Here is a 10097-nt window from a genome sequence, read left to right as displayed (position 1 = left end):
GCTGCGAAAGGCCACAGACACTGAGCAACTGCCCGAGGCTCAGGCTCGGGGCCTACAGCTGGGATGCCAGGCTGGCCCAAACCAAAACTGCTGGAACGTTAATGGCCAGATTGAGGCAACAAGATGGGAAGCAGACACTTCACCCGCCACGCCGCGTGGCTGAAGGGAAGGCAGCTTCCCCGACAGGGAGTCCAGATGGTTGGGGCCCGTCCAAATGGGAACCCCAAGGCGTGGGACCCTACAGAGAGCACTGCTGAAGAGGAAGAAGATTGGGACGAGGTCATCGAGCTCCCTGTCCCCCAGGCACAGATGAAGAGCTCTTTTCTCCCCCAGAGCGGAGGCAGCTGACCATCAGGAGGGATGCCTCTCTCTCCCATCATAATGGTGATATTCTGTTAACCTCAGGGTCTGTTTCCCGTTTCACAGTAGCAGCCCCCACGCTTGGAGCTCATTTGACAGCAGACGGATGGCTGGAGAATGCAGACAGAAGGCAAAGACCTGGATGACCTGTCCACTACTTGGGTCTTATCTGGTCAGGTAAGCCAAAAGTGGTACCCTCAGCAGTTACTGGCAAAATGCAAGCACACCTGTGAGCCATCACCCCGAAACAATGAGAGACCTGGCTAAGGCTGTTGGGCTATTGGAGGCCTTCCACCCCGCATCTGGCCCAAACGTTTTGACCCTTGTTCAAGCCTGTAAAGAAGGGAGCTCGGTGGGAAGAGGACCCGGGGGAGGAAGATGCCTTCACCCAAGCCAAGGTGGCTGTTAAACAGATCCAGGGCTTTAGGGATATGAACTCAGGGACAGGCTTGTGAGTTGGACGTGGCCAGTTAGCCCCAAGGGTTTGGTTGGGGCCTGTGGTAACAGCGTAATCACAAGAGTGCCCTTGGGCTTCTGGTCCCACCCGTGGAAGGGGGCGGAATAACGGTGCCGTGTGATGGAACGACAGCGCTGTGCAATGTACAGTGCTTCACAACAGGTGAAAGACCTCCCAGAAGGCACCCCAGTGACTGTACGTACTCAAGATCCCATAGCCGAGTGGCTAAAGGATACCTTCCAGAAGCCCAAGTCCGGGCACGCACAAGTCCAAACCATAACTAAGTGGCATGTCTGTTGAAGTCAACGTAGCCCTTGAGCTACTGGCCCACTGAGTGCAGAGTTACACGCTATCTGAGGCCTGGTGACCTACACCATTGGAGGACCCCACTGGCCTGACGGAGACAGCTGGTCCTCCTGAGATAGCACCTTTAGTGGAAGAAGGCCCAGGCTCCATCCCTTGGGGGAGGTTTCGTACACTGATGGGTTGGCCTGGGGTAATCAGTGCAGGTGGGCAGCAGTGGCCAGCAGGCCTGCAACGGACAGCATCTGGATGGATACAGTGGATAGGCCAGGAGTGGATGGGGGCGGGGCGACCCTATGGGGAAAGGACCCCGATAGCCACCAAGGAACCCACTTTATGGGCCACGAAATTGAGGCATGGGCCGATAAAAGTGACAGACACTGGCATTGCCCCCTGCGCTACAATGCCCCTGCTGCCGGGCTAAGCAGAGGGATGAATGGACCACTTAACCAGCGAGACTGGAAACCCGCTCTCTTGACATGTGCACCAGGACGCTAACTCAGCCCCTCCGAGCTACGACTGAACATACCAGGAGCAGTCGACCCAGTGCCTGCAGCACGTTAACCCAGAAGCAACGAGTCAACGCCATCCAAGTTCAGCTGTTGACCACCGAAGGACCAGTACTGATCAGGACAATAACTTGTTTTCACCCTGGCCACCAGACCTGTTCCTAGGGGAAGCCAGGACAAAATGGCCTGGGACTGGCAGGTAGGTCCCCGGCGGTTTGGGTTTGCGGCTTCGTGGGGAATGGGATTAGAAAGGGACTTACAGGCTTCACCTGTCCTCCGCTTGGCCCTGCCTAAGACCACTAAGGTAATTAATCCAGGCCCCTATTGGAGAAAGCACCATCATATGAACCCTATGGTGTGTTTTAGGCCCTCTCCGGTGTTTGGCACTGGCCGTGGGGACTGAGGGAGGACAGACGGTGTGGGACTGCAGGCTGGGACGCAGACCACAGGTAGGGGTGGTGTGATCTCAGAATGCTGTTACTGCTTGTGTTTGGCTTCAGGGTCATGATCTTCCCCCCGTCTTGTGCCTGTAAAACGTCTCTCTATTTCGTCCCTAGCCTGAGCAGAGGGAATCTGTCTGGGAACTGGACAACAATGGTGGCCTCGCCATGGGTGAGTCTGACTGCTGGGTCTACAGCGAGATGCGGTGGTCATCCTCCTCTGGACTTCCATGGAAAGTTGGCCCAATAAGCGCCTGGCTCCAAAGTCTGCCCACCTCTTGGACTCTGGATACTCCTTAGCAGCTGTTGCCTCTGTTGCATTTGTGGTATTTGGTTGCAGCGCCCTCTGCGTACATGACCCCCGGGATATGGCGGAAGAGGGTCGGACCAAGATTGTAAGGGTCATATAGGGTGTGTGGGGTGGAGCGTATGGTCAGGCCGCTCAAGATGGCTGTTCTCTTGCTCTCTGTACATCCCCAGCTCGACCAGGCCCTGCTTCACTCCCATGACCATCCAATCCTCGTAATTGTAGGGCTTAAGTAGTCCCTAGTAACTGATGAGCCCACCTGAAGTCAATCCCCCCTATAACTGGTAGCCTCCTTCCCCCGCAGGAGCAGCAAAGGCGGCTGCCGAGGCCTGTCTGCCGCCCACGGTGGGGTGTTGCTCCAGGATGTTGCTTCGAACGTGTAAGATCCCCTATCCAGCAAATCACTGATGTCTCTGTCACTGTCTCTGGGCTGTTCCTTTGGTCTCAAGGCTGGGCCACTACAAGGCGTGCAGGCCTGCGGGAGTGCAGCCCAACAATTGGCGAGCCAGCTGAGAAGCCAAGGAAACTGCCGGGAGCACCGAGATGTCAGGGAACAAGGACGGGAAATGGAAAGCTGTGAGGCATCCGGGGGTGGCCATCCACTCGTGTGCGGGGCCCTGTGGCGTCTGTCCTTGATGAATGGGGGCCGCCAAGAGACGGGCCAATCCATAGAGCACCCCGAGGGTGTCGCAGAGCTGTCGCTGCCGTTACTGTGGGGAAAAAGAAGCTAGACGGTGGAGGGGGTAGCCGTGACTGTGGGCTGGCTGCTGCTTTGGAGGCTGAGAAAGGCCACAGGCACTGAGCAACTGCCCGAGGCTCAGGCTCGGGGCCTACAGCTGGGATGCCAGGCTGGCCCAAACCAAAACTGCTGGAACGTTAATGGCCAGATTGAGGGAACAAGATGGGAAGCAGACACTTCACCCGCCACGCCGCGTGGCTGAAGGGAAGGCAGCTTCCCCGACAGGGAGTCCAGATGGTTGGGGCCCGTCCAAATGGGAACCCCAAGGCGTGGGACCCTACAGAGAGCACTGCTGAAGAGGAAGAAGATTGGGACGAGGTCATCGAGCTCCCTGTCCCCCAGGCACAGATGAAGAGCTCTTTTCTCCCCCAGAGCGGAGGCAGCTGACCATCAGGAGGGATGCCTCTCTCTCCCATCATAATGGTGATATTCTGTTAACCTCAGGGTCTGTTTCCCGTTTCACAGTAGCAGCCCCCACGCTTGGAGCTCATTTGACAGCAGACGGATGGCTGGAGAATGCAGACAGAAGGCAAAGACCTGGATGACCTGTCCACTACTTGGGTCTTATCTGGTCAGGTAAGCCAAAAGTGGTACCCTCAGCAGTTACTGGCAAAATGCAAGCACACCTGTGAGCCATCACCCCGAAACAATGAGACACCTGGCTAAGGCTGTTGGGCTATTGGAGGCCTTCCACCCCGCATCTGGCCCAAACGTTTTGACCCTTGTTCAAGCCTGTAAAGAAGGGAGCTCGGTGGGAAGAGGACCCGGGGGAGGAAGATGCCTTCACCCAAGCCAAGGTGGCTGTTAAACAGATCCAGGGCTTTAGGGATATGAACTCAGGGACAGGCTTGTGAGTTGGACGTGGCCAGTTAGCCCCAAGGGTTTGGTTGGGGCCTGTGGTAACAGCGTAATCACAAGAGTGCCCTTGGGCTTCTGGTCCCACCCGTGGAAGGGGGCGGAATAACGGTGCCGTGTGATGGAACGACAGCGCTGTGCAATGTACAGTGCTTCACAACAGGTGAAAGACCTCCCAGAAGGCACCCCAGTGACTGTACGTACTCAAGATCCCATAGCCGAGTGGCTAAAGGATACCTTCCAGAAGCCCAAGTCCGGGCACGCACAAGTCCAAACCATAACTAAGTGGCATGTCTGTTGAAGTCAACGTAGCCCTTGAGCTACTGGCCCACTGAGTGCAGAGTTACACGCTATCTGAGGCCTGGTGACCTACACCATTGGAGGACCCCACTGGCCTGACGGAGACAGCTGGTCCTCCTGAGATAGCACCTTTAGTGGAAGAAGGCCCAGGCTCCATCCCTTGGGGGAGGTTTCGTACACTGATGGGTTGGCCTGGGGTAATCAGTGCAGGTGGGCAGCAGTGGCCAGCAGGCCTGCAACGGACAGCATCTGGATGGATACAGTGGATAGGCCAGGAGTGGATGGGGGCGGGGCGACCCTATGGGGAAAGGACCCCGATAGCCACCAAGGAACCCACTTTATGGGCCACGAAATTGAGGCATGGGCCGATAAAAGTGACAGACACTGGCATTGCCCCCTGCGCTACAATGCCCCTGCTGCCGGGCTAAGCAGAGGGATGAATGGACCACTTAACCAGCGAGACTGGAAACCCGCTCTCTTGACATGTGCACCAGGACGCTAACTCAGCCCCTCCGAGCTACGACTGAACATACCAGGAGCAGTCGACCCAGTGCCTGCAGCACGTTAACCCAGAAGCAACGAGTCAACGCCATCCAAGTTCAGCTGTTGACCACCGAAGGACCAGTACTGATCAGGACAATAACTTGTTTTCACCCTGGCCACCAGACCTGTTCCTAGGGGAAGCCAGGACAAAATGGCCTGGGACTGGCAGGTAGGTCCCCGGCGGTTTGGGTTTGCGGCTTCGTGGGGAATGGGATTAGAAAGGGACTTACAGGCTTCACCTGTCCTCCGCTTGGCCCTGCCTAAGACCACTAAGGTAATTAATCCAGGCCCCTATTGGCGAAAGCACCATTATATGAACCCTATGGTGTGTTTTAGGCCCTCTCCGGTGTTTGGCACTGGCCGTGGGGACTGAGGGAGGACAGACGGTGTGGGACTGCAGGCTGGGACGCAGACCACAGGTAGGGGTGGTGTGATCTCAGAATGCTGTTACTGCTTGTGTTTGGCTTCAGGGTCATGATCTTCCCCCCGTCTTGTGCCTGTAAAACGTCTCTCTATTTCGTCCCTAGCCTGAGCAGAGGGAATCTGTCTGGGAACTGGACAACAATGGTGGCCTCGCCATGGGTGAGTCTGACTGCTGGGTCTACAGCGAGATGCGGTGGTCATCCTCCTCTGGACTTCCATGGAAAGTTGGCCCAATAAGCGCCTGGCTCCAAAGTCTGCCCACCTCTTGGACTCTGGATACTCCTTAGCAGCTGTTGCCTCTGTTGCATTTGTGGTATTTGGTTGCAGCGCCCTCTGCGTACATGACCCCCGGGATATGGCGGAAGAGGGTCGGACCAAGATTGTAAGGGTCATATAGGGTGTGTGGGGTGGAGCGTATGGTCAGGCCGCTCAAGATGGCTGTTCTCTTGCTCTCTGTACATCCCCAGCTCGACCAGGCCCTGCTTCACTCCCATGACCATCCAATCCTCGTAATTGTAGGGCTTAAGTAGTCCCTAGTAACTGATGAGCCCACCTGAAGTCAATCCCCCCTATAACTGGTAGCCTCCTTCCCCCGCAGGAGCAGCAAAGGCGGCTGCCGAGGCCTGTCTGCCGCCCACGGTGGGGTGTTGCTCCAGGATGTTGCTTCGAACGTGTAAGATCCCCTATCCAGCAAATCACTGATGTCTCTGTCACTGTCTCTGGGCTGTTCCTTTGGTCTCAAGGCTGGGCCACTACAAGGCGTGCAGGCCTGCGGGAGTGCAGCCCAACAATTGGCGAGCCAGCTGAGAAGCCAAGGAAACTGCCGGGAGCACCGAGATGTCAGGGAACAAGGACGGGAAATGGAAAGCTGTGAGGCATCCGGGGGTGGCCATCCACTCGTGTGCGGGGCCCTGTGGCGTCTGTCCTTGATGAATGGGGGCCGCCAAGAGACGGGCCAATCCATAGAGCACCCCGAGGGTGTCGCAGAGCTGTCGCTGCCGTTACTGTGGGGAAAAAGAAGCTAGACGGTGGAGGGGGTAGCCGTGACTGTGGGCTGGCTGCTGCTTTGGAGGCTGAGAAAGGCCACAGGCACTGAGCAACTGCCCGAGGCTCAGGCTCGGGGCCTACAGCTGGGATGCCAGGCTGGCCCAAACCAAAACTGCTGGAACGTTAATGGCCAGATTGAGGGAACAAGATGGGAAGCAGACACTTCACCCGCCACGCCGCGTGGCTGAAGGGAAGGCAGCTTCCCCGACAGGGAGTCCAGATGGTTGGGGCCCGTCCAAATGGGAACCCCAAGGCGTGGGACCCTACAGAGAGCACTGCTGAAGAGGAAGAAGATTGGGACGAGGTCATCGAGCTCCCTGTCCCCCAGGCACAGATGAAGAGCTCTTTTCTCCCCCAGAGCGGAGGCAGCTGACCATCAGGAGGGATGCCTCTCTCTCCCATCATAATGGTGATATTCTGTTAACCTCAGGGTCTGTTTCCCGTTTCACAGTAGCAGCCCCCACGCTTGGAGCTCATTTGACAGCAGACGGATGGCTGGAGAATGCAGACAGAAGGCAAAGACCTGGATGACCTGTCCACTACTTGGGTCTTATCTGGTCAGGTAAGCCAAAAGTGGTACCCTCAGCAGTTACTGGCAAAATGCAAGCACACCTGTGAGCCATCACCCCGAAACAATGAGAGACCTGGCTAAGGCTGTTGGGCTATTGGAGGCCTTCCACCCCGCATCTGGCCCAAACGTTTTGACCCTTGTTCAAGCCTGTAAAGAAGGGAGCTCGGTGGGAAGAGGACCCGGGGGAGGAAGATGCCTTCACCCAAGCCAAGGTGGCTGTTAAACAGATCCAGGGCTTTAGGGATATGAACTCAGGGACAGGCTTGTGAGTTGGACGTGGCCAGTTAGCCCCAAGGGTTTGGTTGGGGCCTGTGGTAACAGCGTAATCACAAGAGTGCCCTTGGGCTTCTGGTCCCACCCGTGGAAGGGGGCGGAATAACGGTGCCGTGTGATGGAACGACAGCGCTGTGCAATGTACAGTGCTTCACAACAGGTGAAAGACCTCCCAGAAGGCACCCCAGTGACTGTACGTACTCAAGATCCCATAGCCGAGTGGCTAAAGGATACCTTCCAGAAGCCCAAGTCCGGGCACGCACAAGTCCAAACCATAACTAAGTGGCATGTCTGTTGAAGTCAACGTAGCCCTTGAGCTACTGGCCCACTGAGTGCAGAGTTACACGCTATCTGAGGCCTGGTGACCTACACCATTGGAGGACCCCACTGGCCTGACGGAGACAGCTGGTCCTCCTGAGATAGCACCTTTAGTGGAAGAAGGCCCAGGCTCCATCCCTTGGGGGAGGTTTCGTACACTGATGGGTTGGCCTGGGGTAATCAGTGCAGGTGGGCAGCAGTGGCCAGCAGGCCTGCAACGGACAGCATCTGGATGGATACAGTGGATAGGCCAGGAGTGGATGGGGGCGGGGCGACCCTATGGGGAAAGGACCCCGATAGCCACCAAGGAACCCACTTTATGGGCCACGAAATTGAGGCATGGGCCGATAAAAGTGACAGACACTGGCATTGCCCCCTGCGCTACAATGCCCCTGCTGCCGGGCTAAGCAGAGGGATGAATGGACCACTTAACCAGCGAGACTGGAAACCCGCTCTCTTGACATGTGCACCAGGACGCTAACTCAGCCCCTCCGAGCTACGACTGAACATACCAGGAGCAGTCGACCCAGTGCCTGCAGCACGTTAACCCAGAAGCAACGAGTCAACGCCATCCAAGTTCAGCTGTTGACCACCGAAGGACCAGTACTGATCAGGACAATAACTTGTTTTCACCCTGGCCACCAGACCTGTTCCTAGGGGAAGCCAGGACAAAATGGCCTGGGACTGGCAGGTAGGTCCCCGGCGGTTTGGGTTTGCGGCTTCGTGGGGAATGGGATTAGAAAGGGACTTACAGGCTTCACCTGTCCTCCGCTTGGCCCTGCCTAAGACCACTAAGGTAATTAATCCAGGCCCCTATTGGCGAAAGCACCATTATATGAACCCTATGGTGTGTTTTAGGCCCTCTCCGGTGTTTGGCACTGGCCGTGGGGACTGAGGGAGGACAGACGGTGTGGGACTGCAGGCTGGGACGCAGACCACAGGTAGGGGTGGTGTGATCTCAGAATGCTGTTACTGCTTGTGTTTGGCTTCAGGGTCATGATCTTCCCCCCGTCTTGTGCCTGTAAAACGTCTCTCTATTTCGTCCCTAGCCTGAGCAGAGGGAATCTGTCTGGGAACTGGACAACAATGGTGGCCTCGCCATGGGTGAGTCTGACTGCTGGGTCTACAGCGAGATGCGGTGGTCATCCTCCTCTGGACTTCCATGGAAAGTTGGCCCAATAAGCGCCTGGCTCCAAAGTCTGCCCACCTCTTGGACTCTGGATACTCCTTAGCAGCTGTTGCCTCTGTTGCATTTGTGGTATTTGGTTGCAGCGCCCTCTGCGTACATGACCCCCGGGATATGGCGGAAGAGGGTCGGACCAAGATTGTAAGGGTCATATAGGGTGTGTGGGGTGGAGCGTATGGTCAGGCCGCTCAAGATGGCTGTTCTCTTGCTCTCTGTACATCCCCAGCTCGACCAGGCCCTGCTTCACTCCCATGACCATCCAATCCTCGTAATTGTAGGGCTTAAGTAGTCCCTAGTAACTGATGAGCCCACCTGAAGTCAATCCCCCCTATAACTGGTAGCCTCCTTCCCCCGCAGGAGCAGCAAAGGCGGCTGCCGAGGCCTGTCTGCCGCCCACGGTGGGGTGTTGCTCCAGGATGTTGCTTCGAACGTGTAAGATCCCCTATCCAGCAAATCACTGATGTCTCTGTCACTGTCTCTGGGCTGTTCCTTTGGTCTCAAGGCTGGGCCACTACAAGGCGTGCAGGCCTGCGGGAGTGCAGCCCAACAATTGGCGAGCCAGCTGAGAAGCCAAGGAAACTGCCGGGAGCACCGAGATGTCAGGGAACAAGGACGGGAAATGGAAAGCTGTGAGGCATCCGGGGGTGGCCATCCACTCGTGTGCGGGGCCCTGTGGCGTCTGTCCTTGATGAATGGGGGCCGCCAAGAGACGGGCCAATCCATAGAGCACCCCGAGGGTGTCGCAGAGCTGTCGCTGCCGTTACTGTGGGGAAAAAGAAGCTAGACGGTGGAGGGGGTAGCCGTGACTGTGGGCTGGCTGCTGCTTTGGAGGCTGAGAAAGGCCACAGGCACTGAGCAACTGCCCGAGGCTCAGGCTCGGGGCCTACAGCTGGGATGCCAGGCTGGCCCAAACCAAAACTGCTGGAACGTTAATGGCCAGATTGAGGGAACAAGATGGGAAGCAGACACTTCACCCGCCACGCCGCGTGGCTGAAGGGAAGGCAGCTTCCCCGACAGGGAGTCCAGATGGTTGGGGCCCGTCCAAATGGGAACCCCAAGGCGTGGGACCCTACAGAGAGCACTGCTGAAGAGGAAGAAGATTGGGACGAGGTCATCGAGCTCCCTGTCCCCCAGGCACAGATGAAGAGCTCTTTTCTCCCCCAGAGCGGAGGCAGCTGACCATCAGGAGGGATGCCTCTCTCTCCCATCATAATGGTGATATTCTGTTAACCTCAGGGTCTGTTTCCCGTTTCACAGTAGCAGCCCCCACGCTTGGAGCTCATTTGACAGCAGACGGATGGCTGGAGAATGCAGACAGAAGGCAAAGACCTGGATGACCTGTCCACTACTTGGGTCTTATCTGGTCAGGTAAGCCAAAAGTGGTACCCTCAGCAGTTACTGGCAAAATGCAAGCACACCTGTGAGCCATCACCCCGAAACAATGAGAGACCTGGCTAAGGCTGTTG

This window comes from Balaenoptera physalus, assembly GCF_965194825.1.
Source record: "Balaenoptera physalus genome assembly, chromosome: 2".
NCBI lineage: Eukaryota > Metazoa > Chordata > Mammalia > Artiodactyla > Balaenopteridae > Balaenoptera > Balaenoptera physalus.
This window is presented reverse-complemented; position numbering follows the sequence as displayed.